Consider the following 26196-nt stretch of genomic DNA (forward strand, 5'->3'; position numbering starts at 1 on the left):
ACACCGAAAATTTTATAGTGGTTCGACAACAATCGACCTACTCCACTTCCCAAGCTTCTCTTGGGTGTTCCACTAAGAAACTTGACTCTTTCCACGGTAGGAGTCAAACCGGTACAAAGCCTTCTTTTTTTGGAGCAAGAAGAAACTCGATCCTTTCCACGGTTTAGGATCAAACCATTACAACGCTCTTTTTCAGACTCAAGAGCAACCCTCACAAATTGAAATTTCGAAGAACAATTTCACAAACTCTCTAAAAAGAGTGGATACACGAATTTTCGCTCACAATTTTACAAGAAAAATTCTTACAAAATAAAGCCCTCAAATGACTATGAAAAATAAAATTGAATAACTCAAAGATCTCTCAAAATAAAAAAGCTCGGGAAGATGGAGAACAATGTAAAAATTGGAGAGAAATATGAACAGAATTGTTGTTAAAATTTGGGAAAGTAAGGGATTTAAATAGAAAGGAAATAAGTTGGAAGAAATTTGAAATTGATTTTAATTAGATTTTAAATGAAAATGAAAGATTGAGATTTAATTGAATAAAATAATAATAATAATAATATAAATAAATTACCAAAGCCCCCACGGTCACATTTCAACATTTTCCTCTTTTTTTTCTTCTTTTACACTAATCATGTCAGCCTCGTAAATATGATGTGACATTTCTTTTTTTTTTTTTTTTTTTTTTATTTTATCCAATGGCTCTTTCATCTTCTTCTTGTTTTTTTTTTCATTTATTTCTTTTCTTCTCCCTGTTTTAGTAACACATTTTTTCCTTTTCTTTTCAATTTCTTTTTCTTTTTTTAATTTTGAATAATATGTTATGCCACTGTCGACTTTTCATTGGTCTTCTTAGTTGATTCAGTCGCCACGTCATCCACCTCAAACATTTTTCCTTCCAACTTCTTTCAGCTATAAATTCTCCGTTTGAGCTCCGATTTGGGTAATTCAAAAGACATTAGAATCCTTATTTCGACTTCAAAACACTAAAATTGTCGAATAACAAAATTAAGTTTGTTATCATCAAAACATTAATTAATTAATTAATTAATTAAAATTAATTAATTTGAGATTAAGGGCCAAAAAGCCAACAATCTCCTCTTTTTATAATGACAAACTAGTAACGAAAAATGCATAGACAATAAATAATAACAACATTAAGTCCAACATATCACCATAAAAATCATAATTGAAACTCATTCAAAACATAATTTCCCACAAATTAATTCATTTTTCTTATTACCTCTCTCCTTTTGGAGTCAATCAAAAAAGACATTTAAAAAAATAAATAAAGACATGAAAACTCATCATTTTTAAAGCAATTTAATACTTCCCCATAATAAGGGACCAAAAGACATTTAGCAAGTTTTTGTAAAACTCCCCCTATCAATATGTCTTCTAAAAATTAGTAAGAAAATCAAGAGGCATCAATATACTTAAGAAATTCTAAAATAAAATTTACTTAAATATATTTACTCCCCCTAAATATATACCCCCTATCAATATGTCTTCTAAAAATTAGTAAGAAAATCAAGAGGCATCAATATACTTAAGAAATTCTAAAATAAAATTTACTTAAATATATTTACTCCCCCTAAATAGATACACAATATGCATAAGAGGAGTAAAGTTCCAACATACCACGATAGATTTAAAATCAATACATTTACCTTTTTCATCTTTCTCAAGCTTAAGTGGATGTATTCATAAGAGTTTTTGCAATTTAGTTTTATCGAACTTAAACAATTCGAGTAAGTTCTCCCAACATACTCACTCTCAAATTCACTATACATACTCTTGAAAAGATCACATAAACAATAAAAAACAATATGAAAAATAAATATTTTCAAGGCAAAAAAGTTCACATGTAAATGGTATTACTCCCCCTTAAGATATGCATTCTCCTCTTAAAAAGAAATATCAATAAATATCAAGGAGATAAATATAATACAAGCAAAATTATCTCAACAACTTGCACAAGATAGATATATATAAAAGTCATGGTATATCAATCTATCTTAAACAAATTATCAAAATATTCAACAAAATTTTCATTCAAGAAACATGACATAAAACAAGTATAATTCCAAGAGAGCAATTTTAATTATCATGATTAAGCACAATAAATCACATACATGAAAGATACTCTCAATTGAACTTATCAACTTATCTAATAAAAAAAATTAACAACAAATCTATGCAAGATTTAAGACACCATCATGATACAAAAATATCAAATGTTAGAAAATAAGCACCACTTTATAAAGAAAAACCAACATTGATATCAATTTGTCAAAATAACAATACTACCAATTATGCCATCCAAAAAAAGTATTACAAATTAAATATAAGCAAATGACATCATAAAAATATTAATCAAACAAACACTCATGCAAAATGTACTTGATCATAAGTACATCCGACTTATCTCACCACAAAAGAGTTTAATCATATATAGAAAAAAAAATCACAATAATCAATTAAATACTTTTGAGCAACGTGCTAATCAAATTTTAAAATATGAATCAATTCTTAGCTACTCCCATGTGAAAACGAATTCAACAATTCTTTTCAAACAAAATTTCAAAACAAAGAATTTTCAACTTTTAAAATATGAATCAATTCTTAGCTACTCCCCCTGTGAAAACGAATTCAACAATTCTTTTCAAACAAAATTTCAAAACAAACAATTTTCAACCATGAACAAAGTTTTGAAATTAATTTTCATAGTGAGCACATAGATTATGGCCAAAAAACATTTAAACATTTTAATTAAATTCATATAAGAAACAAAACAATACACATTTCTTCTCAATAGAAATAAACAATATATCTCAACTATCGAGAACAATATTTTCCAAAACTCAATATCTACAATATCATGCTAAAATGCATATTAAAAAAATTTCTTCATGACATATAATCCAATATTTTAAACAATAAACAATAAGGATTATGGATAAGTCTAAAAATAATTTACCACAATGTTTTTCAAGAGAATTAATCGACTAATCCATAAATAATCAAGCAATAAAGTTTAATGTAAAAAAAAAAATTCGATATACTCAAAGGCATTTAATCTAATCAACAATAAAATTCAAGAAACCAATTTCAACTTCTCTAACCCATCAAAGAAGATATAATTATTCCATTAAATTATATCAATAGCAAAATAAAAAAATAAAAAAATAATGTTATCAAATAGGCAATTTTCCTATGTTAGGTTCAAGCAAGTCATAACGTTGCTCCTTTAATTTAAAATTTATTTTCAATTTGAAATCCAAAGCAACCACTAGCTTCTTGAAATTATCCCTACAAAAAGAAAGTTCAACCAAAAGATCTTGGTACCCATGTCTTCGATCCTTTATTGTTAGGTGAGCATAGATTTTGGAATCTATTTCAAATTAGTTCCAACATTTTTAATATTCATTTTTGGCAAATAACAAGTATTGAATTTATAATCAACTTTGCCACAATCATTAGACAATAATTTCTTCTTAACAAAATTATTTTGCACAATATTTTTCTTAAAGAAATTATTCTTTGGAGAATTTTTCAATTTGAAACAATTTGGTCTAATATGACGTTTAACTCCACAAAAATGACACGTAGACACAAATTTGGCATTATGCATATAATTTGATTTTCCATGAACATGCTTAGACACAAGTTTAGCACTATGCATATAATTAGTTCTAGCATGCGCATGTTTAGGCACAAAATTCAATTTTGCATGCATATTTCTATTATTTCCATGTTTAGGCATAAATTTAGCATTTGCATTGACATTTAAAGCATCAAATTTAGACAAGTAACAAGAATAAGTTTTATGTCCATATTTGCCACATGAGAAACAAACAACATTATGCAAGGATTTATCTTTTGCAACAAAGTTATGCACTCTACTTTTCTTTTGGAAATTTTCTTTTGGAGTATTCTGCAACTTTGCTCTTTGAGAAAAATTTCTCCTAAAGAAAGTAGTATAAGCACATTTCAATTTAAAGCACTTAGACCTAATATGACATTTGACACCACAATTATGACAAATTGGCACAAAGTTAGTTTTAACATTTTTAGACATAACCTTAGGCATATTAAGTTTAGGCACAATAGGAGATGCTTTTATAAAGATAGTTTTAGAACATGAAGGAGTAGAGCATTCATTAATATAGCCTAAATCTCTCTTATCACCATAATGTTTGCATACTTCAATTATTTTATCTAACCTTTGAGCACCTATTGTCAACTTCTTAATATACTATTTTGATATTTCAAGCTCTTTACTAACAAGTAATTCTTTTTCCTCAAGCACATAGAAAAGATCATTTTTCTCACAAATATCAAGCTCAAGAAATTTAATTTTGTCAATAAAGGAAATTTTTTTTTTCTCCAAAGATGTATTGCTAGTTTCCAAAATAACAATTTCACTTTTCAAGCTAGCAATCTTATCTTTTAATTCCAAAGAAAGAGATTCAATTTTCTCATCCTTATTTCTCAAATCATTCAAATCAACTTTTAATTCGCATGCTAATGATTTGAGATCATCATTCTCCTTTTCAAGAAATTTAACCATATCATTCAAATCATTTTTCTCACCACAACAATCATCATGCAAAACATCTTTAGTAGCTCTATTTTTCAAGCAAGAATTTTCATCTATCAAAGATTTAATTTTAATAGATAAAGCATTGTACTTCTTTGATAGCTTAATATATTTAGAGCTAACATTCTCTAAATCATGTTGCATACTTTCAAAGGCATCATACAATTAATCATAAGTAGGAGGTTTATGATTTACCTCGTTCTTGTCGCTTTCGACATCCCTCACGTTGTTCGAATGAGCCATTAAACACAAGGAGGATCCATCACATTTCTTTTTCCACTTCATGGAATTTTTCTTGATTTTGAGAATTATAATTCTCCTTCACATCAAATAAATCATTAGAAGTACAAGGAGAATATTCAACACTATAAATATTATCAAGAAAATCACAAATATCATATGAATATGTAAAATGTGAAATTTTATCACATATATTTTTATCTAAAGCAAAACATATGATATTTATGGCTTTGGAATTGAAAGAAAACATTTCACTACTCAAATCTAATTTTGACAAATTATTTTTACAATTTGTGTTGCCCCACCTAGGTCATATAAAATTTATCTGCATTCCATGTTGGATGCAACCATACCAGCATTAATGCATCGGATCACATCAAAACTTCGCAGTTAAGTGTGCTTGCGTATTGCACCCCCTTTTATTTTTACTTTCAACACTTTCCCTCCGGATACCCACTCTTCTCGACATAGCTTGATTGCATTTTATCTCCCGACGCGTTTTCTTTATTCTTTTCTAATTTAAATTTAATTTTCTCTCTGTAGCATGCCTACGTTGCCCGGCCTGGCTGTCGGCCCGTCTCGGGGCCTCTCGCACAGCCGGTGCCCGCTGGGTTGTGCCGCCCCGCATGGGTCATATACAATTTCTCTGCATTCCATGTCGGGTGCGATCATACCAGCACTAATGCACCGGATCCCATCAGAACTCCGCAGTTAAGCGTGCTTGGGCGAGAGTAGTAAGTACTAAGTTGGGTGACCACTTGGGAAGTCCTCGTGTTGCACCCCTTTTTGTTTTTATTTTCATCTCTTTCCCTCCCGATCCCCACTCTTCTGGACTTAGCTTGATTGCCTTTTTTCTCCCGACGCGTTTTCTTTCTTCTTTTGTAATTTTAATTTAAATTTTCTCGCAGTCGCATGCCTACGTTGCCCGGCCCGTCTCGGGGCGTCCCGCACAGCCGGTGCCCGCTGGGTTGTGCCGCCCCGCATGGGTCATATACAATTTCTCTGCATTCCATGTCGGGTGCGATCATACCAGCACTAATGCACCGGATCCCATCAGAACTCCGCAGTTAAGTGTGCTTGGGCGAGAGTAGTACTAAGTTGGGTGACCACTTGGGAAGTCCTCGTGTTGCACCCCTTTTTGTTTTTATTTTCATCTCTTTCCCTCCCGATCCCCACTCTCCTGGACCAGCCGGTGCCCGCTGGGTTGTGCCGCCCCGCATGGGTCATATACAATTTCTCTGCATTCCATGTCGGGTGCGATCATACCAGCACTAATGCACCGGATCCCATCAAAACTCCGCAGTTAAGCGTGCTTGGGCGAGAGTAGTACTAAGTTGGGTGACCACTTGGGAAGTCCTCGTGTTGCACCCCTTTTTGTTTTTATTTTCATCTCTTTCCCTCCGGATCCCCACTCTTGTGGACTTAGCTTGATTGCCTTTTTTCTCCCGACGCGTTTTCTTTCTTCTTTTGTAATTTTAATTTCAATTTTCTCGCGGTCGCATGCCTACGTTGCGTGGCCCGTCTCGGGGCCTCCCGCACAGCCGGTGCCCGCTGGGTTGTGCAGCCCCGCATGGGTCATATACAATTTCTCTGCATTCCCTGTCGTGTGCGACCATACCAGCACTAATGCACCGGATCCCATCAGAACACCGTAGTTAAGCGTGCTTGGGCGAGAGTAGTACTAAGTTGGGTGACCACTTGGGAAGTCCTCGTGTTGCACCCCTTTTTGTTTTTATTTTCACCTCTTTCCCTCCCGATCCCCACTCTTCTGGACTTAGCTTGATTGCCTTTTTTCTCCCGACGCGTTTTCTTTCTTCTTTTGTAATTTTAATTTCAATTTTCTCGCGGTCGCATGCCTACGTTGCCCGGCCCGTCTCAGGGCCTCCCGCACAGCCGGTGCCCGCTGGGTTGTGCCGCCCCGCATGGGTCATATACAATTTCTCTGCATTCCATGTTGGGTGCGATCATACCAGCACTAATGCACCGGATCCCATCAGAACTCCGCAGTGAAGCGTGCTTCGGCGAGAGTAGTACTAAGTTGGGTGACCACTTGGGAAGTCCTCGTGTTGCACCCCTTTTTGTTTTTATTTTCATCTCTTTCCCTCCCGATCCCCACTCTTCTGGACTTAGCTTGATTGCCTTTTTTCTCCCGACGCGTTTTCTTTCTTCTTTTGTAATTTTAATTTCAATTTTCTCGCGGTCGCATGCCTACGTTGCCCGGCCCGTCTCGGGGCCTCCCGCACAGCCGGTGCCCGCTGGGTTGTGCCGCCCCGCATGGGTCATATACAATTTCTCTGCATTCCCTGTCGTGTGCGACCATACCAGCACTAATGCACCGGATCCCATCAGAACACCGTAGTTAAGCGTGCTTGGGCGAGAGTAGTACTAAGTTGGGTGACCACTTGGGAAGTCCTCGTGTTGCACCCCTTTTTGTTTTTATTTTCACCTCTTTCCCTCCCGATCCCCACTCTTCTGGACTTAGCTTGATTGCCTTTTTTCTCCCGACGCGTTTTCTTTCTTCTTTTGTAATTTTAATTTCAATTTTCTCGCGGTCGCATGCCTACGTTGCCCGGCCCGTCTCGGGGCCTCCCGCACAGCCGGTGCCCGCTGGGTTGTGCCGCCCCGCATGGGTCATATACAATTTCTCTGCATTCCATGTCGGGTGCGATCATACCAGCACTAATGCACCGGATCCCATCAGAACTCCGCAGCTAAGCGTGCTTGGGCGAGAGTAGTACTAAGTTCGGTGACCACTTGGGAAGTCCTCGTGTTGCACCCCTTTTTGTTTTTATTTTCATCTCTTTCCCTCCCGATCCCCACTCTTCTGGACTTAGCTTGATTGCCTTTTTTCTCCCGATGCGTTTTCTTTCTTCTTTTGTAATTTTAATTTCAATTTTCTCACGGTCGCATGCCTACGTTGCCCGGCCCGTCTCGGGGCCTCCCGCACAGCCGGTGCCCGCTGGGTTGTGCCGCCCCGCATGGGTCATATACAATTTCTCTGCATTCCATGTCGGGTGCGATCATACCAGCACTAATGCACCGGATCCCATCAGAACTCCGCAGCTAAGCGTGCTTGGGCGAGAGTAGTACTAAGTTGGGTGACCACTTGGGAAGTCCTCGTGTTGCACCCCTTTTTGTTTTTATTTTCATCTCTTTCCCTCCCGATCCCCACTCTTCTGGACTTAGCATGATTGCCTTTTTTCTCCCGACGCGTTTTCTTTCTTCTTTTGTAATTTTAATTTCAATTTTCTCGCGGTCGCATGCCTACGTTGCCCGGCCCGTCTCGGGGCCTCCCGCACAGCCGGTGCCTGCTGGGTTGTGCCGCCCCGCATGGGTCATATACAATTTCTCTGCATTCCATGTCGGGTGCGATCATACCAGCACTAATGCACCGGATCCCATCAGAACTCCGCAGTGAAGCGTGCTTCGGCGAGAGTAGTACTAAGTTGGGTGACCACTTGGGAAGTCCTCGTGTTGCACCCCGCTGGGTTGTGCCGCCCCGCATGGGTCATATACAATTTCTCTGCATTCCATGTTGGGTGCGATCATACCAGCACTAATGCATCGGATCCAATCAGAACTCCGCAGTTAAGCGTGCTTGGGCGAGAGTAGTACTAAGTTGGGTGACCACTTGGGAAGTCCTCGTGTTGCACCCCTTTTTGTTTTTATTTTCATCTCTTTCCCTCCGGATCCCCACTCTTGTGGACTTAGCTTGATTGCCTTTTTTCTCCCGACGCGTTTTCTTTCTTCTTTTGTAATTTTAATTTCAATTTTCTCGCGGTCGCATGCCTACGTTGCCCGGCCCGTCTCGGGGCGTCCCGCACAGCCGGTGCCCGCTGGGTTGTGCCGCCCCGCATGGGTCATATACAATTTCTCTGCATTCCATGTCGGGTGATATCATACCAGCACTAATGCACCGGATCCTATCAGAACTCCGTAGTTAAGCGTGCTTGGGCGAGAGTAGTAAGTACTAAGTTGGGTGACGACTTGGGAATTCCTCGTGTTGCACCCCTTTTTGTTTTTATTTTCATCTCTTTCCCTCCCGATCCCCACTCTTCTGAACTTAGCTTGATTGCCTTTTTTCTCCCGACGCGTTTTCTTTCTTCTTTTGTAATTTTAATTTCAATTTTCTCGCGGTCGCATGCCTACGTTGCCCGGCCCGTCTCGGGGCCTCCCGCACAGCCGGTGCCCGCTGGGTTGTGCCGCCCCGCATGGGTCATATACAATTTCTCTGCATTCCATGTCGGGTGCGATCATACCAGCACTAATGCACCGGTTCCCATCAGAACTCCGCAGTTAAGCGTGCTTGGGCGAGAGTAGTACTAAGTTGGGTGACCACTTGGGAAGTCCTCGTGTTGCACCCCTTTTTGTTTTTATTTTCATCTCTTTCCCTCCCGATCCCCACTCTTCTGGACTTAGCTTGATTGCCTTTTTTCTCCCGACGCGTTTTCTTTCTTCTTTTATAATTTTAATTTCAATTTTCTCGCGGTCGCATGCCTACGTTGCCCGGCCCGTCTCGGGGCCTCCCGCACAGCCGGTGCCCGCTGGGTTGTGCCGCCCCGCATGGGTCATATACAATTTCTCTGCATTCCATGTCGGGTGCGATCATACCAGCACTAATGCACCGGATCCCATCAGAACTCCGCAGTTAAGCGTGCTTGGGCGAGAGTAGTACTAAGTTGGGTGACCACTTGGGAAGTCCTCGTGTTGCACCCCTTTTTGTTTTTATTTTCATCTCTTTCCCTCCCGATCCCCACTCTTCTGGACTTAGCATGATTGCCTTTTTTCTCCCGACGCGTTTTCTTTCTTCTTTTGTAATTTTAATTTCAATTTTCTCGCGGTCGCATGCCTACGTTGCCCGGCCCGTCTCGGGGCCTCCCGCAAAGCCGGTGCCCGCTGGGTTGTGCCGCCCCGCATGGGTCATATACAATTTCTCTGCATTCCATGTCGGGTGCGATCATACCAGCACTAATGCACCGGATCCCATCAGAACTCCGCAGTTAAGCGTGCTTGGGCGAGAGTAGTACTAAGTGGGTGACGATTTGGGAATTCCTCGTGTTGCACCCCTTTTTGTTTTTATTTTCATCTCTTTCCCTCCCGATCCCCACTCTTCTGGACTTAGCTTGATTGTCTTTTTTCTCCCGACGCGTTTTCTTTCTTCTTTTGTAATTTTAATTTCAATTTTCTCGCGGTCGCATGCCTACGTTGCCCGGCCCGTCTCGGGGCGTCCCGCACAGCCGGTGCCCGCTGGGTTGTGCCGCCTCGCATGGGTCATATACAATGTCTCTGCATTCCATGTCGGGTGCGATCATACCAGCACTAATGCACCGGATCCCATCAGAACTCCGCAGTGAAGCGTGCTTCGGCGAGAGTAGTACTAAGTTGGGTGACCACTTGGGAAGTCCTCGTGTTGCACCCCGCTGGGTTGTGCCGCCCCGCATGGGTCATATACAATTTCTCTGCATTCCATGTTGGGTGCGATCATACCAGCACTAATGCACCGGATCCAATCAGAACTCCGCAGTTAAGCGTGCTTGGGCGAGAGTAGTACTAAGTTGGGTGACCACTTGGGAAGTCCTCGTGTTGCATCCCTTTTTGTTTTTATTTTCACCTCTTTCCCTCCCGATCCCCACTCTTCTGGACTTAGCTTGATTGCCTTTTTTCTCCCGACGCGTTTTCTTTCTTCTTTTGTAATTTTAATTTCAATTTTCTCGCGGTCGCATGCCTACGTTGCCCGGCCCGTCTCGGGGCCTCCCGCACAGCCGATGGCCACTGGGTTGTGCCGCCCCGCATGGGTCATATACAATTTCTCTGCATTCCATGTCGGGTGCGATCATACCAGCACTAATGCACCGGATCCCATCAGAACTCCGCAGCTAAGCGTGCTTGGGCGAGAGTAGTACTAAGTTCGGTGACCACTTGGGAAATCCTCGTGTTGCACCCCTTTTTGTTTTTATTTTCACCTCTTTCCCTCCCGATCCCCACTCTTCTGGACTTAGCTTGATTGCCTTTTTTCTCCCGACGCGTTTTCTTTCTTCTTTTGTAATTTTAATTTCAATTTTCTCGCGGTCGCATGCCTACGTTGCCCAGCCCGTCTCGGGGCCTCCCGCACAGCCTGTGCCCGCTGGGTTGTGCCGCCCCGCATGGGTCATATACAATTTCTCTGCATTCCATGTCGGGTGCGATCATACCAGCACTAATGCACCGGATCCCATCAGAACTCCGCAGCTAAGCGTGCTTGGGCGAGAGTAGTACTAAGTTGGGTGACCACTTGGGAAGTCCTCGCGTTGCACCCCTTTTTGTTTTTATTTTCATCTCTTTCCCTCCCGATCCCCACTCTTCTGGACTTAGCTTGATTGCCTTTTTTCTCCCGACGCGTTTTCTTTCTTCTTTTGTAATTTTAATTTCAATTTTCTCGCGGTCGCATGCCTACGTTGCCCGGCCCGTCTCGAGGCCTCCCGCACAGCCGGTGCCCGCTGGGTTGTGCCGCCCCGCATGGGTCATATACAATTTCTCTGCATTCCATGTCGGGTGCGATCATACCAGCACTAATGCACCGGATCCCATCAGAACTCCGCAGTTAAGCGTGCTTGGGCGAGAGTAGTAAGTACTAAGTTGGGTGACCACTTGGGAAGTCCTCGTGTTGCACCCCTTTTTGTTTTTATTTTCATCTCTTTCCCTCCCGATCCCCACTCTTGTGGACTTAGCTTGATTGCCTTTTTTTCTCCCGACGCGTTTTCTTTCTTCTTTTGTAATTTTAATTAAAATTTTCTCGCGGTCGCATGCCTACGTTGCCCGGCCCGTCTCGGGGCGTCCCGCACAGCCGGTGCCCGCTGGGTTGTGCCGCCCCGCATGGGTCATATACAATTTCTCTGCATTCCATGTTGGGTGCGATCATACCAGCACTAATGCACCGGATCCCATCAGAACTCCGCAGTTAAGCGTGCTTGGGCGAGAATAGTACTAAGTTGGGTGACCACTTGGGAAGTCCTCGTGTTGCACCCCTTTTTGTTTTTATTTTCATCTCTTTCCCTCCGGATCCCCACTCTTGTGGACTTAGCTTGATTGCCTTTTTTCTCCCGACGCGTTTTCTTTCTTCTTTTGTAATTTTAATTTCAATTTTCTCGCGGTCGCATGCCTACGTTGCCCGGCCCGTCTCGGGGCCTCCCGCACAGCCGGTGCCCGCTGGGTTGTGCCGCCCCGCATGGGTCATATACAATTTCTCTGCATTCCATGTCGGGTGATATCATACCAGCACTAATGCACCGGATCCTATCAGAACTCCGTAGTTAAGCGTGCTTGGGCGAGAGTAGTAAGTACTAAGTTGGGTGACGACTTGGGAATTCCTCGTGTTGCACCCCTTTTTGTTTTTATTTTCATCTCTTTCCCTCCCGATCCCCACTCTTCTGAACTTAGCTTGATTGCCTTTTTTCTCCCGACGCGTTTTCTTTCTTCTTTTGTAATTTTAATTTCAATTTTCTCGCGGTCGCATGCCTACGTTGCCCGGCCCGTCTCGGGGCCTCCCGCACAGCCGGTGCCCGCTGGGTTGTGCCGCCCCGCATGGGTCATATACAATTTCTCTGCATTCCATGTCGGGTGCGATCATACCAGCACTAATGCACCGGATCCCATCAGAAGTCCGCAGTCAAGCGTGCTTGGGCGAGAGCAGTACGTACTAAGTTGGGTGACCACTTGGGAAGTCCTCGTGTTGCACCCCTTTTTGTTTTTATTTTCATCTCTTTCCCTCCCGATCCCCACTCTTCTGGACTTAGCTTGATTGCCTTTTTTCTCCCGACGCGTTTTCTTTTTTCTTTTGTAATTTTAATTTCAATTTTCTCGCGGTCGCATGCCTACGTTGCCCGGCCCGTCTCGGGGCCTCCCGCACAGCCGGTGCCCGCTGGGTTGTGCCGCCCCGCATGGGTCATATACAATTTCTCTGCATTCCATGTCGGGTGCGATCATACCAGCACTAATGCACCGGATCCCATCAGAACTCCGTAGTTAAGCGTGCTTGGGCGAGAGTAGTAAGTACTAAGTTGGGTGACCACTTGGGAAGTCCTCGTGTTGCACCCCTTTTTGTTTTTATTTTCATCTCTTTCCCTCCCGATCCCCACTCTTCTGGACTTAGCTTGATTGCCTTTTTTCTCCCGACGCGTTTTCTTTCTTCTTTTGTAATTTTAATTTAAATTTTCTCGCGGTCGCATGCCTACGTTGCCCGGCCCGTCTCGGGGCATCCCGCACAGCCGGTGCCCGCTGGGTTGTGCCGCCCCGCATGGGTCATATACAATTTCTCTGCATTCCATGTCGGGTGATATCATACCAGCACTAATGCACCGGATCCTATCAGAACTCCGTAGTTAAGCGTGCTTGGGCGAGAGTAGTAAGTACTAAGTTGGGTGACGACTTGGGAATTCCTCGTGTTGCACCCCTTTTTGTTTTTATTTTCATCTCTTTCCCTCCCGATCCCCACTCTTCTGAACTTAGCTTGATTGCCTTTTTTCTCCCGACGCGTTTTCTTTCTTCTTTTGTAATTTTAATTTCAATTTTCTCGCGGTCGCATGCCTACGTTGCCCGGCCCGTCTCGGGGCGTCCCGCACAGCCGGTGCCCGCTGGGTTGTGCCGCCCCGCATGGGTCATATACAATTTCTCTGCATTCCATGTTGGGTGCGATCATACTAGCACTAATGCACCGGATCCCATCAGAACTCCGCAGTTAAGCGTGCTTGGGCGAGAGTAGTACTAAGTTGGGTGACCACTTGGGAAGTCCTCGTGTTGCACCCCTTTTTGTTTTTATTTTCATCTCTTTCCCTCCGGATCCCCACTCTTGTGGACTTAGCTTGATTGCCTTTTTTCTCCCGACGCGTTTTCTTTCTTCTTTTGTAATTTTAATTTCAATTTTCTCGCGGTCGCATGCCTACGTTGCCCGGCCCGTCTCGGGGCCTCCCGCACAGCCGGTGCCCGCTGGGTTGTGCCGCCCGGCATGGGTCATATACAATTTCTCTGCATTCCATGTCGGGTGATATCATACCAGCACTAATGCACCGGATCCTATCAGAACTCCGTAGTTAAGCGTGGTTGGGCGAGAGTAGTAAGTACTAAGTTGGGTGACGACTTGGGAATTCCTCGTGTTGCACCCCTTTTTGTTTTTATTTTCATCTCTTTCCCTCCCGATCCCCACTCTTCTGAACTTAGCTTGATTGCCTTTTTTCTCCCGACGCGTTTTCTTTCTTCTTTTGTAATTTTAATTTCAATTTTCTCGCGGTCGCATGCCTACGTTGCCCGGCCCGTCTCGGGGCCTCCCGCACAGCCGGTGCCCGCTGGGTTGTGCCGCCCCGCATGGGTCATATACAATTTCTCTGCATTCCATGTCGGGTGCGATCATACCAGCACTAATGCACCGGATCCCATCAGAAGTCCGCAGTCAAGCGTGCTTGGGCGAGAGCAGTACGTACTAAGTTGGGTGACCACTTGGGAAGTCCTCGTGTTGCACCCCTTTTTGTTTTTATTTTCATCTCTTTCCCTCCCGATCCCCACTCTTCTGGACTTAGCTTGATTGCCTTTTTTCTCCCGACGCGTTTTCTTTTTTCTTTTGTAATTTTAATTTCAATTTTCTCGCGGTCGCATGCCTACGTTGCCCGGCCCGTCTCGGGGCCTCCCGCACAGCCGGTGCCCGCTGGGTTGTGCCGCCCCGCATGGGTCATATACAATTTCTCTGCATTCCATGTCGGGTGCGATCATACCAGCACTAATGCACCGGATCCCATCAGAACTCCGCAGTTAAGCGTGCTTGGGCGAGAGTAGTAAGTACTAAGTTGGGTGACCACTTGGGAAGTCCTCGTGTTGCACCCCTTTTTGTTTTTATTTTCATCTCTTTCCCTCTCGATCCCCACTCTTCTGGACTTAGCTTGATTGCCTTTTTTCTCCCGACGCGTTTTCTTTCTTCTTTTGTAATTTTAATTTAAATTTTCTCGCGGTCGCATGCCTACGTTGCCCGGCCCGTCTCGGGGCCTCCCGCACAGCCGGTGCCCGCTGGGTTGTGCCGCCCCGCATGGGTCATATACAATTTCTCTGCATTCCATGTCGGGTGCGATCATACCAGCACTAATGCACCGGATCCCATCAGAACTCCGCAGTTAAGCGTGCTTGGGCGAGAGTAGTAAGTACTAAGTTGGGTGACCACTTGGGAATTCCTCGTGTTGCACCCCTTTTTGTTTTTATTTTCATCTCTTTCCCTCCCGATCCCCACTCTTCTGAACTTAGCTTGATTGCCTTTTTTCTCCCGACGCGTTTTGTTTCTTCTTTTGTAATTTTAATTTCAATTTTCTCGCGGTCGCATGCCTACGTTGCCCGGCCCGTCTCGGGGCCTCCCGCACAGCCGGTGCCCGCTGGGTTGTGCCGCCCCGCATGGGTCATATACAATTTCTCTCCATTCCATGTTGGGTGCGATCATACCAGCACTAATGCACCGGATCCCATCAGAACTCCGCAGTTAAGCGTGCTTGGGCGAGAGTAGTACTAAGTTGGGTGACCACTTGGGAAGTCCTCGTGTTGCACCCCTTTTTGTTTTTATTTTCATCTCTTTCCCTCCGGATCCCCACTCTTCTGGACTTAGCTTGATTGCCTTTTTTCTCCCGACGCGTTTTCTTTCTTCTTTTGTAATTTTAATTTCAATTTTCTCGCGGTCGCATGCCTACGTTGCCCGGCCCGTCTCGGGGCCTCCCGCACAGCCGGTGCCCGCTGGGTTGTGCCGCCCCGCATGGGTCATATACAATTTCTCTGCATTCCATGTCGGGTGCGATCATACCAGCACTAATGCACCGGATCCCATCAGAACTCCGCAGTTAAGCGTGCTTGGGCGAGAGTAGTACTAAGTTGGGTGACCACTTGGGAAGTCCTCGTGTTGCACCCCTTTTTGTTTTTATTTTCATCTCTTTCCCTCCCGATCCCCACTCTTCTGGACTTAGCTTGATTGCCTTTTTTCTCCCGACGCGTTTTCTTTCTTCTTTTGTAATTTTAATTTCAATTTTCTCGCGGTCGCATGCCTACGTTGCCCGGCCCGTCTCGGGGCCTCCCGCACAGCCGGTGCCCGCTGGGTTGTGCCGCCCCGCATGGGTCATATACAATTTCTCTGCATTCCATGTCGGGTGCGATCATACCAGCACTAATGCACCGGATCCCATCAGAACTCCGCAGTTAAGCGTGCTTGGGCGAGAGTAGTACTAATTTGGGTGACCACTTGGGAAGTCCTCGTGTTGCACCCCTTTTTGTTTTTATTTTCATCTCTTTCCCTCCCGATCCCCACTCTTCTGGACTTAGCTTGATTGCCTTTTTTCTCCCGACGCGTTTTCTTTCTTCTTTTGTAATTTTAATTTCAATTTTCTCGCGGTCGCATGCCTACGTTGCCCGGCCCGTCTCGGGGCCTCCCGCACAGCCGGTGCCCGCTGGGTTGTGCCGCCCCGCATGGGTCATATACAATTTCTCTGCATTCCATGTCGGGTGCGATCATACCAGCACTAATGCACCGGATCCCATCAGAACTCCGCAGTTAAGCGTGCTTGGGCGAGAGTAGTACTAAGTTGGGTGACCACTTGGGAAGTCCTCGTGTTGCACCCCTTTTTGTTTTTATTTTCATCTCTTTCCCTCCCGATCCCCACTCTTCTGGACTTAGCTTGATTGCCTTTTTTCTCCCGACGCGTTTTCTTTCTTCTTTTGTAATTTTAATTTCAATTTTCTCGCGGTCGCATGCCTACGTTGCCCGGCCCGTCTCGGGGCCTCCCGCACAGCCGGTGCCCGCTGGGTTGTGCCGCCCCGCATGGGTCATATACAATTTCTCTGCATTCCATGTCGGGTGCGATCATACCAGCACTAATGCACCGGATCCCATCAGAACTCCGCAGTTAAGCGTGCTTGGGCGAGAGTAGTACTAAGTTGGGTGACCACTTGGGAAGTCCTCGTGTTGCACCCCTTTTTGTTTTTATTTTCATCTCTTTCCCTCCCGATCCCCACTCTTCTGGACTTAGCTTGATTGCCTTTTTTCTCCCGACGCGTTTTCTTTCTTCTTTTGTAATTTTAATTTCAATTTTCTCGCGGTCGCATGCCTACGTTGCCCGGCCCGTCTCGGGGCCTCCCGCACAGCCGGTGCCCGCTGGGTTGTGCCGCCCCGCATGGGTCATATACAATTTCTCTGCATTCCATGTCGGGTGCGATCATACCAGCACTAATGCACCGGATCCCATCAGAACTCCGCAGTTAAGCGTGCTTGGGCGAGAGTAGTACTAAGTTGGGTGACCACTTGGGAAGTCCTCGTGTTGCACCCCTGACCTTATACAATTTTCTGCTCCATCAGCCCTAATGCACCGGATCGCAGTTAAGCGTGCTTGGGCGAGAGTAGTACTAAGTTGGGTGACCACTTGGGAAGTCCTCGTGTTGCACCCTTTTTGTTTTTATTTTCATCTCTTTCCCTCCCGATCCCCACTCTTCTGGACTTAGCTTGATTGCCTTTTTTCTCCCGACGCGTTTTCTTTCTTCTTTTGTAATTTTAATTTCAATTTTCTCGCGGTCGCATGCCTACGTTGCCCGGCCCGTCTCGGGGCCTCCCGCACAGCCGGTGCCCGCTGGGTTGTGCCGCCCCGCATGGGTCATATACAATTTCTCTGCATTCCATGTCGGGTGCGATCATACCAGCACTAATGCACCGGATCCCATCAGAACTCCGCAGTTAAGCGTGCTTGGGCGAGAGTAGTACTAAGTTGGGTGACCACTTGGGAAGTCCTCGTGTTGCACCCCTTTTTGTTTTTATTTTCATCTCTTTCCCTCCCGATCCCCACTCTTCTGGACTTAGCTTGATTGCCTTTTTTCTCCCGACGCGTTTTCTTTCTTCTTTTGTAATTTTAATTTCAATTTTCTCGCGGTCGCATGCCTACGTTGCCCGGCCCGTCTCGGGGCCTCCCGCACAGCCGGTGCCCGCTGGGTTGTGCCGCCCCGCATGGGTCATATACAATTTCTCTGCATTCCATGTCGGGTGCGATCATACCAGCACTAATGCACCGGATCCCATCAGAACTCCGCAGTTAAGCGTGCTTGGGCGAGAGTAGTACTAAGTTGGGTGACCACTTGGGAAGTCCTCGTGTTGCACCCCTTTTTGTTTTTATTTTCATCTCTTTCCCTCCCGATCCCCACTCTTCTGGACTTAGCTTGATTGCCTTTTTTCTCCCGACGCGTTTTCTTTCTTCTTTTGTAATTTTAATTTCAATTTTCTCGGGGCCTCCCGCACAGCCGGTGCCCGCTGGGTTGTGCCGCCCCGCATGGGTCATATACAATTTCTCTGCATTCCATGTCGGGTGCGATCATACCAGCACTAATGCACCGGATCCCATCAGAACTCCGCAGTTAAGCGTGCTTGGGCGAGAGTAGTATACTAAGTTGGGTGACCACTTGGGAAGTCCTCGTGTTGCACCCCTTTTTGTTTTTATTTTCATCTCTTTCCCTCCCGATCCCCACTCTTCTGGACTTAGCTTGATTGCCTTTTTTCTCCCGACGCGTTTTCTTTCTTCTTTTGTAATTTTAATTTCAATTTTCTCGCGGTCGCATGCCTACGTTGCCCGGCCCGTCTCGGGGCCTCCCGCACAGCCGGTGCCCGCTGGGTTGTGCCGCCCCGCATGGGTCATATACAATTTCTCTGCATTCCATGTCGGGTGCGATCATACCAGCACTAATGCACCGGATCCCATCAGAACTCCGCAGTTAAGCGTGCTTGGGCGAGAGTAGTACTAAGTTGGGTGACCACTTGGGAAGTCCTCGTGTTGCACCCCTTTTTGTTTTTATTTTCATCTCTTTCCCTCCCGATCCCCACTCTTCTGGACTTAGCTTGATTGCCTTTTTTCTCTCCGACGCGTTTTCTTTCTTCTTTTGTAATTTTAATTTCAATTTTCTCGCGGTCGCATGCCTACGTTGCCCGGCCCGTCTCGGGGCCTCCCGCACAGCCGGTGCCCGCTGGGTTGTGCCGCCCCGCATGGGTCATATACAATTTCTCTGCATTCCATGTCGGGTGCGATCATACCAGCACTAATGCACCGGATCCCATCAGAACTCCGCAGTTAAGCGTGCTTGGGCGAGAGTAGTACTAAGTTGGGTGACCACTTGGGAAGTCCTCGTGTTGCACCCCTTTTTGTTTTTATTTTCATCTCTTTCCCTCCCGATCCCCACTCTTCTGGACTTAGCTTGATTGCCTTTTTTTCTCCCGACGCGTTTTCTTTCTTCTTTTGTAATTTTAATTTCAATTTTCTCGCGGTCGCATGCCTACGTTGCCCGGCCCGTCTCGGGGCCTCCCGCACAGCCGGTGCCCGCTGGGTTGTGCCGCCCCGCATGGGTCATATACAATTTCTCTGCATTCCATGTCGGGTGCGATCATACCAGCACTAATGCACCGGATCCCATCAGAACTCCGCAGTTAAGCGTGCTTGGGCGAGAGTAGTATACTAAGTTGGGTGACCACTTGGGAAGTCCTCGTGTTGCACCCCTTTTGTTTTTATTTTCATCTCTTTCCCTCCCGATCCCCACTCTTCTGGACTTAGCTTGATTGCCTTTTTTTCTCCCGACGCGTTTTCTTTCTTCTTTTGTAATTTTAATTTCAATTTTCTCGCGGTCGCATGCCTACGTTGCCCGGCCCGTCTCGGGGCCTCCCGCACAGCCGGTGCCCGCTGGGTTGTGCCGCCCCGCATGGGTCATATACAATTTCTCTGCATTCCATGTCGGGTGCGATCATACCAGCACTAATGCACCGGATCCCATCAGAACTCCGCAGTTAAGCGTGCTTGGGCGAGAGTAGTATACTAAGTTGGGTGACCACTTGGGAAGTCCTCGTGTTGCACCCCTTTTTGTTTTTATTTTCATCTCTTTCCCTCCCGATCCCCACTCTTCTGGACTTAGCTTGATTGCCTTTTTTCTCCCTCCCGACGCGTTTTCTTTCTTCTTTTGTAATTTTAATTTCAATTTTCTCGCGGTCGCATGCCTACGTTGCCCGGCCCGTCTCGGGGCCTCCCGCACAGCCGGTGCCCGCTGGGTTGTGCCGCCCCGCATGGGTCATATACAATTTCTCTGCATTCCATGTCGGGTGATATCATACCAGCACTAATGCACCGGATCCCATCAGAACTCCGCAGTTAAGCGTGCTTGGGCGAGAGTATAGTACTAAGTTGGGTGACCACTTGGGAAGTCCTCGTGTTGCACCCCTTTTTGTTTTTATTTTCATCTCTTTCCCTCCCGATCCCCACTCTTCTGACTTAGCTTGATTGCCTTTTTTCTCCCGACGCGTTTTCTTTCTTCTTTTGTAATTTTAATTTCAATTTTCTCGCGGTCGCATGCCTACGTTGCCCGGCCCGTCTCGGGGCCTCCCGCACAGCCGGTGCCCGCTGGGTTGTGCCGCCCCGCATGGGTCATATACAATTTCTCTGCATTCCATGTCGGGTGCGATCATACCAGCACTAATGCACCGGATCCCATCAGAACTCCGCAGTTAAGCGTGCTTGGGCGAGAGTAGTACTAAGTTGGGTGACCACTTGGGAAGTCCTCGTGTTGCACCCCTTTTTGTTTTTATTTTCATCTCTTTCCCTCCCGATCCCCACTCTTCTGGACTTAGCTTGATTGCCTTTTTCTCCCGACGCGTTTTCTTTCTTCTTTTGTAATTTTAATTTCAATTTTCTCGCGGTCGCATGCCTACGTTGCCCGGCCCGTCTCGGGGCCTCCCGCACAGCCGGTGCCCGCTGGGTTGTGCCGCCCCGCATGGGTCATATACAATTTCTCTGCATTCCATGTCGGGTGCGATCATACCAGCACTAATGCACCGATCCCATCAGAACTCCGCAGTTAAGCGTGCTTGGGCGAGTAGTAGTACTAAGTTGGGTGACCACTTGGGAAGTCCTCGTGTTGCACCCCTTTTTGTTTTTATTTTCATCTCTTTCCCTCCCGATCCCCACTCTTCTGGACTTAGCTTGATTGCCTTTTTTCTCCCGACGCGTTTTCTTTCTTCTTTTGTAATTTTAATTTCAATTTTCTCGCGGTCGCATGCCTACGTTGCCCGGCCCGTCTCGGGGCCTCCCGCACAGCCGGTGCCCGCTGGGTTGTGCCGCCCCGCATGGGTCATATACAATTTCTCTGCATTCCATGTCGGGTGCGATCATACCAGCACTAATGCACCGGATCCCATCAGAACTCCGCAGTTAAGCGTGCTTGGGCGAGAGAGTAGTACTAAGTTGGGTGACCACTTGGGAAGTCCTCGTGTTGCACCCCTTTTTGTTTTTATTTTCATCTCTTTCCCTCCCGATCCCCACTCTTCTGGACTTAGCTTGATTGCTCTTTTTTCTCCCGACGCGTTTTCTTTTTTCTTTTGTAATTTTAATTTCAATTTTCTCGCGGTCGCATGCCTACGTTGCCCGGCCCGTCTCGGGGCCTCCCGCACAGCCGGTGCCCGCTGGGTTGTGCCGCCCCGCATGGGTCATATACAATTTCTCTGCATTCCATGTCGGGTGCGATCATACCAGCACTAATGCACCGGATCCCATCAGAACTCCGCAGTTAAGCGTGCTTGGGCGAGAGTAGTATACTAAGTTGGGTGACCACTTGGGAAGTCCTCGTGTTGCACCCCTTTTTGTTTTTATTTTCATCTCTTTCCCTCCCGATCCCCACTCTTCTGGACTTAGCTTGATTGCCTTTTTTCTCCCGACGCGTTTTCTCTTTCTTCTTTTGTAATTTTAATTTCAATTTTCTCGCGGTCGCATGCCTACGTTGCCCGGCCCGTCTCGGGGCCTCCCGCACAGCCGGTGCCCGCTGGGTTGTGCCGCCCCGCATGGGTCATATACAATTTCTCTGCATTCCATGTCGGGTGCGATCATACCAGCACTAATGCACCGGATCCCATCAGAACTCCGCAGTTAAGCGTGCTTGGGCGAGAGTAGTACTAAGTTGGGTGACCACTTGGGAAGTCCTCGTGTTGCACCCCTTTTTGTTTTTTATTTTCATCTCTTTCCCTCCCGATCCCCACTCTTCTGGACTTAGCTTGATTGCCTTTTTTCTCCCGACGCGTTTTCTTTCTTCTTTTGTAATTTTAATTTCAATTTTCTCGCGGTCGCATGCCTACGTTGCCCGGCCCGTCTCGGGGCCTCCCGCACACCGGTGCCCGCTGGGTTGTGCCGCCCCGCATGGGTCATATACAATTTCTCTGCATTCCATGTCGGGTGATCATACCAGCACTAATGCACCGGATCCCATCAGAACTCCGCAGTTAAGCGTGCTTGGGCGAGAGTAGTACTAAGTTGGGTGACCACTTGGAAGTCCTCGTGTTGCACCCCTTTTTTGTTTTTATTTTCATCTCTTTCCCTCCCGATCCCCACTCTTCTGGACTTAGCTTGATTGCCTTTTTTCTCCCGACGACGCGTTTTCTTTCTTCTTTTGTAATTTTAATTTCAATTTTCTCGCGGTCGCATGCCTACGTTGCCCGGCCCGTCTCGGGGCCTCCCGCACAGCCGGTGCCCGCTGGGTTGTGCCGCCCCGCATGGGTCATATACAATTTCTCTGCATTCCATGTCGGGTGCGATCATACCAGCACTAATGCACCGGATCCCATCAGAACTCCGCAGTTAAGCGTGCTTGGCGAGAGTAGTACTAAGTTGGGTGACCACTTGGGAAGTCCTCGTGTTGCAACCCCTTTTTGTTTTTATTTTCATCTCTTTCCCTCCCGATCCCCACTCTTCTGGACTTAGCTTGATTGCCTTTTTTTTCCTCCGACGCGTTTTCTTTCTTCTTTTGTAATTTTAATTTCAATTTTCTCTCGCGGTCGCATGCCTACGTTGCCCGGCCCGTCTCGGGGCCTCCCGCACAGCCGGTGCCCGCTGGGTTGTGCCGCCCCGCATGGGTCATATACAATTTCTCTGCATTCCATGTCGGTGCGATCATACCAGCACTAATGCACCGGATCCCATCAGAACTCCGCAGTTAAGCGTGCTTGGGCGAGAGTAGTACTAAGTTGGGTGACCACTTGGGAAGTCCTCGTGTTGCACCCCTTTTTGTTTTTATTTTCATCTCTTCCCTCCCGATCCCCACTCTTCTGGACTTAGCTTGATTGCCTTTTTTCTCCCGACGCGTTTTCTTTCTTCTTTTGTAATTTTAATTTCAATTTTCTCGCGGTCGCATGCCTACGTTGCCCCGGCCCGTCTCGGGGCCTCCCGCACAGCCCGTGCCCGCTGGGTTGTGCCGCCCCGCATGGGTCATATACAATTTCTCTGCATTCCATGTCGGGTGCGATCATACCAGCACTAATGCACCGGATCCCATCAGAACTCCGCAGTTAAGCGTGCTTGGGCGAGAGTAGTACTAAGTTGGGTGACCACTTGGGAAGTCCTCGTGTTGCACCCCTTTTTGTTTTTATTTTCATCTCTTTCCCTCCCGATCCCCACTCTTCTGGACTTAGCTTGATTGCCTTTTTTCTCCCGACGCGTTTTCTTTCTTCTTTTGTAATTTTAATTTCAATTTCATTTTCTCGCGGTCGCATGCCTACGTTGCCCGCCCGTCTCGGGGCCTCCCGCACAGCCGGTGCCCGCTGGGTTGTGCCGCCCCGCATGGGTCATATACAATTTCTCTGCATTCCATGTCGGGTGCGATCATACCAGCACTAATGCACCGGATCCCATCAGAACTCCGCAGTTAAGCGTGCTTGGGCGAGAGTAGTACTAAGTTGGGTGACCACTTGGGAAGTCCTCGTGTTGCACCCCTTTTTTTGTTTTTATTTTCATCTCTTTCCCTCCCGATCCCCACTCTTCTGGACTTAGCTTGATTGCCTTTTTTCTCCGACGCGTTTTCTTCTTTTCTTCTTTTGTAATTTTAATTTCAATTTTCTCGCGGTCGCATGCCTACGTTGCCCGGCCCGTCTCGGGGCCTCCCGCACAGCCGGTGCCCGCTGGGTTGTGCCGCCCCGCATGGTCATATACAATTTCTCTGCATTCCATGTCGGGTGCGATCATACCAGCACTAATGCACCGGATCCCATCAGAACTCCGCAGTTAAGCGTGCTTGGGCGAGAGTAGTACTAAGTTGGGTGACCACTTGGGAAGTCCTCGTGTTCACCCCTTTTTGTTTTTATTTTCATCTCTTTCCCTCCCGATCCCCACTCTTCTGGACTTAGCTTGATTGCCTTTTTTTCTCCCGACGCGTTTTCTTTCTTCTTTTGTAATTTTAATTTCAATTTTCTCTCGCGGTCGCATGCCTACGTTGCCCGGCCCGTCTCGGGGCCTCCCGCACAGCCGGTGCCCGCTGGGTGTGCCGCCCCGCATGGGTCATATACAATTTCTCTGCATTCCATGTCGGGTGCGATCATACCAGCACTAATGCACCGGATCCCATCAGAACTCCGCAGTTAAGCGTGCTTGGGCGAGAGTAGTATACTAAGTTGGGTGACCACTTGGGAAGTCCTCGTGTTGCACCCCTTTTTGTTTTTATATTTCATCTCTTTCCCCCTCCCGATCCCCACTCTTCTGGACTTAGCTTGATTGCCTTTTTTCTCCCGACGCGTTTTTTCTTCTTCTTTTGTAATTTTAATTTCAATTTTCTCGCGGTCGCATGCCTACGTTGCCCGGCCCGTCTCGGGGCCTCCCGCACAGCCGGTGCCCGCTGGGTTGTGCCGCCCCCGCATGGGTCATATACATTTCTCTCTGCATTCCATGTCGGGTGCGATCATACCAGCACTAATGCACCGGATCCCATCAGAACTCCGCAGTTAAGCGTGCTTGGGCGAGAGTAGTACTAAGTTGGGTGACCACTTGGGAAGTCCTCGTGTTGCACCCCTTTTTGTTTTTATTTTCATCTCTTTCCCTCCCGATCCCCCTCTTCTGGACTTAGCTTGATTGCCTTTTTTCTCTCCCGACGCGTTTTCTTTCTTCTTTTGTAATTTTAATTTCAATTTTCTCGCGGTCGCATGCCTACGTTGCCCGGCCCGTCTCGGGGCCTCCCGCACAGCCGGTGCCCGCTGGGTTGTGCCGCCCCGCATGGGTCATATACAATTTCTCTGCATTCCATGTCGGGTGCGATCATACCAGCACTAATGCACCGGATCCCATCAGAACTCCGCAGTTAAGCGTGCTTGGGCGAGAGTAGTACTAAGTTGGGTGACCACTTGGGAAGTCCTCGTGTGTTGCAAACCCTCGCACCCCTTTTTTGTTTTTTATTTTCATCTCTTTCCCTCCCGATCCCCACTCTTCTGGACTTAGCTTGATTGCCTTTTTTTTTTTCTCCCGACGCGTTTTCTTTCTTCTTTTGTAATTTTAATTTCAATTTTCTCGCGGTCGCATGCCTACGTTGCCCGGCCCGTCTCGGGGCCTCCCGCACACCGGTGCCCGCTGGGTTGTGCCGCCCCGCATGGGTCATATACATTTCTCTGCATTCCATGTCGGGTGCGATCATACCAGCACTAATGCACCGGATCCCATCAGAACTCCGCAGTTAAGCGTGCTTGGGCGAGAGTAGTACTAATTTGGGTGACCACTTGGGAAGTCCTCGTGTTGCACCCCTTTTTGTTTTTATTTTCATCTCTTTCCCCTCCCGATCCCCCTCTTCTGGACTTAGCTTGATTGCCTTTTTTCTCCCGACGCGTTTTCTTTCTCTTTTGTATTTTAATTTTCAATTTTCTCGCGGTCGCATGCCTACGTTGCCCGGCCCGTCTCGGGGCCTCCCGCACAGCCGGTGCCCGCTGGGTTGTGCCGCCCCGCATGGGTCATATACAATTTCTCTGCATTCCATGTCGGGTGCGATCATACCAGCACTAATGCACCGGATCCCATCAGAACTCCGCAGTTAAGCGTGCTTGGGCGAGAGTAGTACTAAGTTTGGGTGACCACTTGGGAAGTCCTCGTGTTGCACCCCTTTTTGTTTTTTATTTTCATCTCTTTCCCTCCCGATCCCCCCTCTTCTGGACTTAGCTTGATTGCCTTTTTTTTCTCCCGACGCGTTTTCTCTTTCTTCTTTTGTAATTTTAATTTCAATTTTCTCGCGGTCGCATGCCTACGTTGCCCGGCCCGTCTCGGGGCCCCCCGCACAGCCGGTGCCCGCTGGGTTGTGGCGCCCCGCATGGGTCATATACAATTTCTCTGCATTCCATGTCGGGTGCGATCATACCAGCACTAATGCACCGGATCCCATCAGAACTCCTCAGTTAAGCGTGCTGTGGGCGAGTAGTACTAAGTTGGGTGACCACTTGGGAAGTCCTCGTGTTGCACCCCTTTTTGTTTTTATTTTCATCTCTTTCCCTCCCGATCCCACTCTTCTGGACTTAGCTGATTGCCTTTTTTCTCCCGACGCGTTTTCTT

General features: G+C 46.7%; 50 non-coding genes and 10 pseudogenes across 50 annotated transcripts; all 60 read left to right on the top strand.

Annotated features, from left to right (window-relative positions):
- Nucleotides 1-5506: 5506 nt before the first annotated feature.
- Nucleotides 5507-5629, top strand: LOC148210071 (5S ribosomal RNA). Its single transcript, XR_015792441.1, has one exon. It is a non-coding gene; the product is annotated as a 5S ribosomal RNA (ribosomal RNA).
- A 233-nt stretch (nt 5630-5862) lies between these two features.
- Nucleotides 5863-5981, top strand: LOC148210072 (5S ribosomal RNA). Its single transcript, XR_015792569.1, has one exon. It is a non-coding gene; the product is annotated as a 5S ribosomal RNA (ribosomal RNA).
- Nucleotides 5982-6098: 117 nt separating this feature from the next.
- LOC148210073 (5S ribosomal RNA) lies at nt 6099-6217 on the top strand. The gene has a single exon (XR_015792404.1). It is a non-coding gene; the product is annotated as a 5S ribosomal RNA (ribosomal RNA).
- Nucleotides 6218-6450: 233 nt separating this feature from the next.
- On the top strand, nt 6451-6569 carry LOC148210074 (5S ribosomal RNA). The gene has a single exon (XR_015792414.1). It is a non-coding gene; the product is annotated as a 5S ribosomal RNA (ribosomal RNA).
- A 233-nt stretch (nt 6570-6802) lies between these two features.
- On the top strand, nt 6803-6921 carry LOC148210075 (5S ribosomal RNA). Its single transcript, XR_015792425.1, has one exon. It is a non-coding gene; the product is annotated as a 5S ribosomal RNA (ribosomal RNA).
- Nucleotides 6922-7154: 233 nt separating this feature from the next.
- Nucleotides 7155-7273, top strand: LOC148210076 (5S ribosomal RNA). The gene has a single exon (XR_015792415.1). It is a non-coding gene; the product is annotated as a 5S ribosomal RNA (ribosomal RNA).
- A 233-nt stretch (nt 7274-7506) lies between these two features.
- LOC148210077 (5S ribosomal RNA) lies at nt 7507-7625 on the top strand. Its single transcript, XR_015792410.1, has one exon. It is a non-coding gene; the product is annotated as a 5S ribosomal RNA (ribosomal RNA).
- A 233-nt stretch (nt 7626-7858) lies between these two features.
- Nucleotides 7859-7977, top strand: LOC148210078 (5S ribosomal RNA). The gene has a single exon (XR_015792562.1). It is a non-coding gene; the product is annotated as a 5S ribosomal RNA (ribosomal RNA).
- A 233-nt stretch (nt 7978-8210) lies between these two features.
- On the top strand, nt 8211-8329 carry LOC148210079 (5S ribosomal RNA). Its single transcript, XR_015792426.1, has one exon. It is a non-coding gene; the product is annotated as a 5S ribosomal RNA (ribosomal RNA).
- A 54-nt stretch (nt 8330-8383) lies between these two features.
- LOC148210080 (5S ribosomal RNA) lies at nt 8384-8502 on the top strand. The gene has a single exon (XR_015792431.1). It is a non-coding gene; the product is annotated as a 5S ribosomal RNA (ribosomal RNA).
- Nucleotides 8503-8735: 233 nt separating this feature from the next.
- On the top strand, nt 8736-8858 carry LOC148210081 (5S ribosomal RNA; annotated as a pseudogene).
- Nucleotides 8859-9091: 233 nt separating this feature from the next.
- Nucleotides 9092-9210, top strand: LOC148210082 (5S ribosomal RNA). The gene has a single exon (XR_015792399.1). It is a non-coding gene; the product is annotated as a 5S ribosomal RNA (ribosomal RNA).
- Nucleotides 9211-9443: 233 nt separating this feature from the next.
- Nucleotides 9444-9562, top strand: LOC148210083 (5S ribosomal RNA). The gene has a single exon (XR_015792468.1). It is a non-coding gene; the product is annotated as a 5S ribosomal RNA (ribosomal RNA).
- Nucleotides 9563-9795: 233 nt separating this feature from the next.
- LOC148210084 (5S ribosomal RNA) lies at nt 9796-9913 on the top strand. Its single transcript, XR_015792446.1, has one exon. It is a non-coding gene; the product is annotated as a 5S ribosomal RNA (ribosomal RNA).
- Nucleotides 9914-10146: 233 nt separating this feature from the next.
- LOC148210085 (5S ribosomal RNA) lies at nt 10147-10265 on the top strand. The gene has a single exon (XR_015792427.1). It is a non-coding gene; the product is annotated as a 5S ribosomal RNA (ribosomal RNA).
- Nucleotides 10266-10319: 54 nt separating this feature from the next.
- LOC148210086 (5S ribosomal RNA) lies at nt 10320-10438 on the top strand. The gene has a single exon (XR_015792408.1). It is a non-coding gene; the product is annotated as a 5S ribosomal RNA (ribosomal RNA).
- A 233-nt stretch (nt 10439-10671) lies between these two features.
- Nucleotides 10672-10790, top strand: LOC148210087 (5S ribosomal RNA). Its single transcript, XR_015792409.1, has one exon. It is a non-coding gene; the product is annotated as a 5S ribosomal RNA (ribosomal RNA).
- Nucleotides 10791-11023: 233 nt separating this feature from the next.
- LOC148210088 (5S ribosomal RNA) lies at nt 11024-11142 on the top strand. The gene has a single exon (XR_015792570.1). It is a non-coding gene; the product is annotated as a 5S ribosomal RNA (ribosomal RNA).
- Nucleotides 11143-11375: 233 nt separating this feature from the next.
- LOC148210089 (5S ribosomal RNA) lies at nt 11376-11498 on the top strand. The gene has a single exon (XR_015792442.1). It is a non-coding gene; the product is annotated as a 5S ribosomal RNA (ribosomal RNA).
- Nucleotides 11499-11732: 234 nt separating this feature from the next.
- On the top strand, nt 11733-11851 carry LOC148210090 (5S ribosomal RNA). Its single transcript, XR_015792565.1, has one exon. It is a non-coding gene; the product is annotated as a 5S ribosomal RNA (ribosomal RNA).
- A 233-nt stretch (nt 11852-12084) lies between these two features.
- LOC148210091 (5S ribosomal RNA) lies at nt 12085-12207 on the top strand (annotated as a pseudogene).
- Nucleotides 12208-12440: 233 nt separating this feature from the next.
- Nucleotides 12441-12563, top strand: LOC148210092 (5S ribosomal RNA; annotated as a pseudogene).
- A 233-nt stretch (nt 12564-12796) lies between these two features.
- On the top strand, nt 12797-12919 carry LOC148210093 (5S ribosomal RNA). Its single transcript, XR_015792444.1, has one exon. It is a non-coding gene; the product is annotated as a 5S ribosomal RNA (ribosomal RNA).
- Nucleotides 12920-13152: 233 nt separating this feature from the next.
- On the top strand, nt 13153-13275 carry LOC148210094 (5S ribosomal RNA; annotated as a pseudogene).
- A 233-nt stretch (nt 13276-13508) lies between these two features.
- On the top strand, nt 13509-13627 carry LOC148210095 (5S ribosomal RNA). The gene has a single exon (XR_015792573.1). It is a non-coding gene; the product is annotated as a 5S ribosomal RNA (ribosomal RNA).
- A 233-nt stretch (nt 13628-13860) lies between these two features.
- LOC148210096 (5S ribosomal RNA) lies at nt 13861-13983 on the top strand (annotated as a pseudogene).
- A 233-nt stretch (nt 13984-14216) lies between these two features.
- Nucleotides 14217-14339, top strand: LOC148210097 (5S ribosomal RNA; annotated as a pseudogene).
- A 233-nt stretch (nt 14340-14572) lies between these two features.
- Nucleotides 14573-14695, top strand: LOC148210098 (5S ribosomal RNA). Its single transcript, XR_015792443.1, has one exon. It is a non-coding gene; the product is annotated as a 5S ribosomal RNA (ribosomal RNA).
- A 233-nt stretch (nt 14696-14928) lies between these two features.
- LOC148210099 (5S ribosomal RNA) lies at nt 14929-15051 on the top strand. The gene has a single exon (XR_015792440.1). It is a non-coding gene; the product is annotated as a 5S ribosomal RNA (ribosomal RNA).
- A 233-nt stretch (nt 15052-15284) lies between these two features.
- LOC148210100 (5S ribosomal RNA) lies at nt 15285-15403 on the top strand. Its single transcript, XR_015792544.1, has one exon. It is a non-coding gene; the product is annotated as a 5S ribosomal RNA (ribosomal RNA).
- A 233-nt stretch (nt 15404-15636) lies between these two features.
- LOC148210101 (5S ribosomal RNA) lies at nt 15637-15755 on the top strand. The gene has a single exon (XR_015792555.1). It is a non-coding gene; the product is annotated as a 5S ribosomal RNA (ribosomal RNA).
- Nucleotides 15756-15988: 233 nt separating this feature from the next.
- On the top strand, nt 15989-16107 carry LOC148210102 (5S ribosomal RNA). Its single transcript, XR_015792571.1, has one exon. It is a non-coding gene; the product is annotated as a 5S ribosomal RNA (ribosomal RNA).
- A 233-nt stretch (nt 16108-16340) lies between these two features.
- LOC148210103 (5S ribosomal RNA) lies at nt 16341-16459 on the top strand. The gene has a single exon (XR_015792568.1). It is a non-coding gene; the product is annotated as a 5S ribosomal RNA (ribosomal RNA).
- Nucleotides 16460-16692: 233 nt separating this feature from the next.
- On the top strand, nt 16693-16811 carry LOC148210104 (5S ribosomal RNA). The gene has a single exon (XR_015792401.1). It is a non-coding gene; the product is annotated as a 5S ribosomal RNA (ribosomal RNA).
- Nucleotides 16812-17044: 233 nt separating this feature from the next.
- LOC148210105 (5S ribosomal RNA) lies at nt 17045-17163 on the top strand. Its single transcript, XR_015792412.1, has one exon. It is a non-coding gene; the product is annotated as a 5S ribosomal RNA (ribosomal RNA).
- Nucleotides 17164-17513: 350 nt separating this feature from the next.
- Nucleotides 17514-17632, top strand: LOC148210106 (5S ribosomal RNA). The gene has a single exon (XR_015792423.1). It is a non-coding gene; the product is annotated as a 5S ribosomal RNA (ribosomal RNA).
- A 233-nt stretch (nt 17633-17865) lies between these two features.
- Nucleotides 17866-17984, top strand: LOC148210107 (5S ribosomal RNA). The gene has a single exon (XR_015792434.1). It is a non-coding gene; the product is annotated as a 5S ribosomal RNA (ribosomal RNA).
- Nucleotides 17985-18184: 200 nt separating this feature from the next.
- Nucleotides 18185-18305, top strand: LOC148210108 (5S ribosomal RNA). Its single transcript, XR_015792435.1, has one exon. It is a non-coding gene; the product is annotated as a 5S ribosomal RNA (ribosomal RNA).
- A 233-nt stretch (nt 18306-18538) lies between these two features.
- On the top strand, nt 18539-18657 carry LOC148210109 (5S ribosomal RNA). Its single transcript, XR_015792445.1, has one exon. It is a non-coding gene; the product is annotated as a 5S ribosomal RNA (ribosomal RNA).
- Nucleotides 18658-18891: 234 nt separating this feature from the next.
- LOC148210110 (5S ribosomal RNA) lies at nt 18892-19010 on the top strand. Its single transcript, XR_015792455.1, has one exon. It is a non-coding gene; the product is annotated as a 5S ribosomal RNA (ribosomal RNA).
- Nucleotides 19011-19244: 234 nt separating this feature from the next.
- Nucleotides 19245-19365, top strand: LOC148210111 (5S ribosomal RNA). Its single transcript, XR_015792436.1, has one exon. It is a non-coding gene; the product is annotated as a 5S ribosomal RNA (ribosomal RNA).
- A 233-nt stretch (nt 19366-19598) lies between these two features.
- On the top strand, nt 19599-19719 carry LOC148210112 (5S ribosomal RNA). The gene has a single exon (XR_015792437.1). It is a non-coding gene; the product is annotated as a 5S ribosomal RNA (ribosomal RNA).
- A 237-nt stretch (nt 19720-19956) lies between these two features.
- Nucleotides 19957-20077, top strand: LOC148210113 (5S ribosomal RNA; annotated as a pseudogene).
- A 232-nt stretch (nt 20078-20309) lies between these two features.
- Nucleotides 20310-20428, top strand: LOC148210114 (5S ribosomal RNA). The gene has a single exon (XR_015792456.1). It is a non-coding gene; the product is annotated as a 5S ribosomal RNA (ribosomal RNA).
- Nucleotides 20429-20660: 232 nt separating this feature from the next.
- LOC148210115 (5S ribosomal RNA) lies at nt 20661-20779 on the top strand (annotated as a pseudogene).
- Nucleotides 20780-21012: 233 nt separating this feature from the next.
- Nucleotides 21013-21133, top strand: LOC148210116 (5S ribosomal RNA). The gene has a single exon (XR_015792417.1). It is a non-coding gene; the product is annotated as a 5S ribosomal RNA (ribosomal RNA).
- A 234-nt stretch (nt 21134-21367) lies between these two features.
- On the top strand, nt 21368-21488 carry LOC148210117 (5S ribosomal RNA). Its single transcript, XR_015792438.1, has one exon. It is a non-coding gene; the product is annotated as a 5S ribosomal RNA (ribosomal RNA).
- A 235-nt stretch (nt 21489-21723) lies between these two features.
- LOC148210118 (5S ribosomal RNA) lies at nt 21724-21842 on the top strand. The gene has a single exon (XR_015792457.1). It is a non-coding gene; the product is annotated as a 5S ribosomal RNA (ribosomal RNA).
- A 231-nt stretch (nt 21843-22073) lies between these two features.
- Nucleotides 22074-22191, top strand: LOC148210119 (5S ribosomal RNA; annotated as a pseudogene).
- A 237-nt stretch (nt 22192-22428) lies between these two features.
- Nucleotides 22429-22546, top strand: LOC148210120 (5S ribosomal RNA). Its single transcript, XR_015792454.1, has one exon. It is a non-coding gene; the product is annotated as a 5S ribosomal RNA (ribosomal RNA).
- A 237-nt stretch (nt 22547-22783) lies between these two features.
- On the top strand, nt 22784-22902 carry LOC148210121 (5S ribosomal RNA). Its single transcript, XR_015792398.1, has one exon. It is a non-coding gene; the product is annotated as a 5S ribosomal RNA (ribosomal RNA).
- A 233-nt stretch (nt 22903-23135) lies between these two features.
- LOC148210122 (5S ribosomal RNA) lies at nt 23136-23254 on the top strand. Its single transcript, XR_015792458.1, has one exon. It is a non-coding gene; the product is annotated as a 5S ribosomal RNA (ribosomal RNA).
- Nucleotides 23255-23491: 237 nt separating this feature from the next.
- LOC148210123 (5S ribosomal RNA) lies at nt 23492-23610 on the top strand. Its single transcript, XR_015792462.1, has one exon. It is a non-coding gene; the product is annotated as a 5S ribosomal RNA (ribosomal RNA).
- A 237-nt stretch (nt 23611-23847) lies between these two features.
- Nucleotides 23848-23965, top strand: LOC148210124 (5S ribosomal RNA). The gene has a single exon (XR_015792452.1). It is a non-coding gene; the product is annotated as a 5S ribosomal RNA (ribosomal RNA).
- A 235-nt stretch (nt 23966-24200) lies between these two features.
- Nucleotides 24201-24321, top strand: LOC148210125 (5S ribosomal RNA). The gene has a single exon (XR_015792439.1). It is a non-coding gene; the product is annotated as a 5S ribosomal RNA (ribosomal RNA).
- Nucleotides 24322-24560: 239 nt separating this feature from the next.
- LOC148210126 (5S ribosomal RNA) lies at nt 24561-24679 on the top strand. The gene has a single exon (XR_015792474.1). It is a non-coding gene; the product is annotated as a 5S ribosomal RNA (ribosomal RNA).
- A 234-nt stretch (nt 24680-24913) lies between these two features.
- LOC148210127 (5S ribosomal RNA) lies at nt 24914-25034 on the top strand. Its single transcript, XR_015792453.1, has one exon. It is a non-coding gene; the product is annotated as a 5S ribosomal RNA (ribosomal RNA).
- Nucleotides 25035-25282: 248 nt separating this feature from the next.
- On the top strand, nt 25283-25401 carry LOC148210128 (5S ribosomal RNA). The gene has a single exon (XR_015792572.1). It is a non-coding gene; the product is annotated as a 5S ribosomal RNA (ribosomal RNA).
- Nucleotides 25402-25633: 232 nt separating this feature from the next.
- On the top strand, nt 25634-25753 carry LOC148210129 (5S ribosomal RNA). Its single transcript, XR_015792411.1, has one exon. It is a non-coding gene; the product is annotated as a 5S ribosomal RNA (ribosomal RNA).
- A 238-nt stretch (nt 25754-25991) lies between these two features.
- LOC148210130 (5S ribosomal RNA) lies at nt 25992-26109 on the top strand (annotated as a pseudogene).
- The last annotated feature ends 87 nt before the right edge of the window (nt 26110-26196 follow it).

The sequence above is a fragment of the Momordica charantia genome, assembly GCF_013281855.1.
Source record: "Momordica charantia cultivar OHB3-1 chromosome 7 unlocalized genomic scaffold, Mcharantia_2.0 BLBB01000007.1, whole genome shotgun sequence".
In the NCBI taxonomy this organism is placed as follows: Eukaryota; Viridiplantae; Streptophyta; class Magnoliopsida; order Cucurbitales; family Cucurbitaceae; genus Momordica; species Momordica charantia.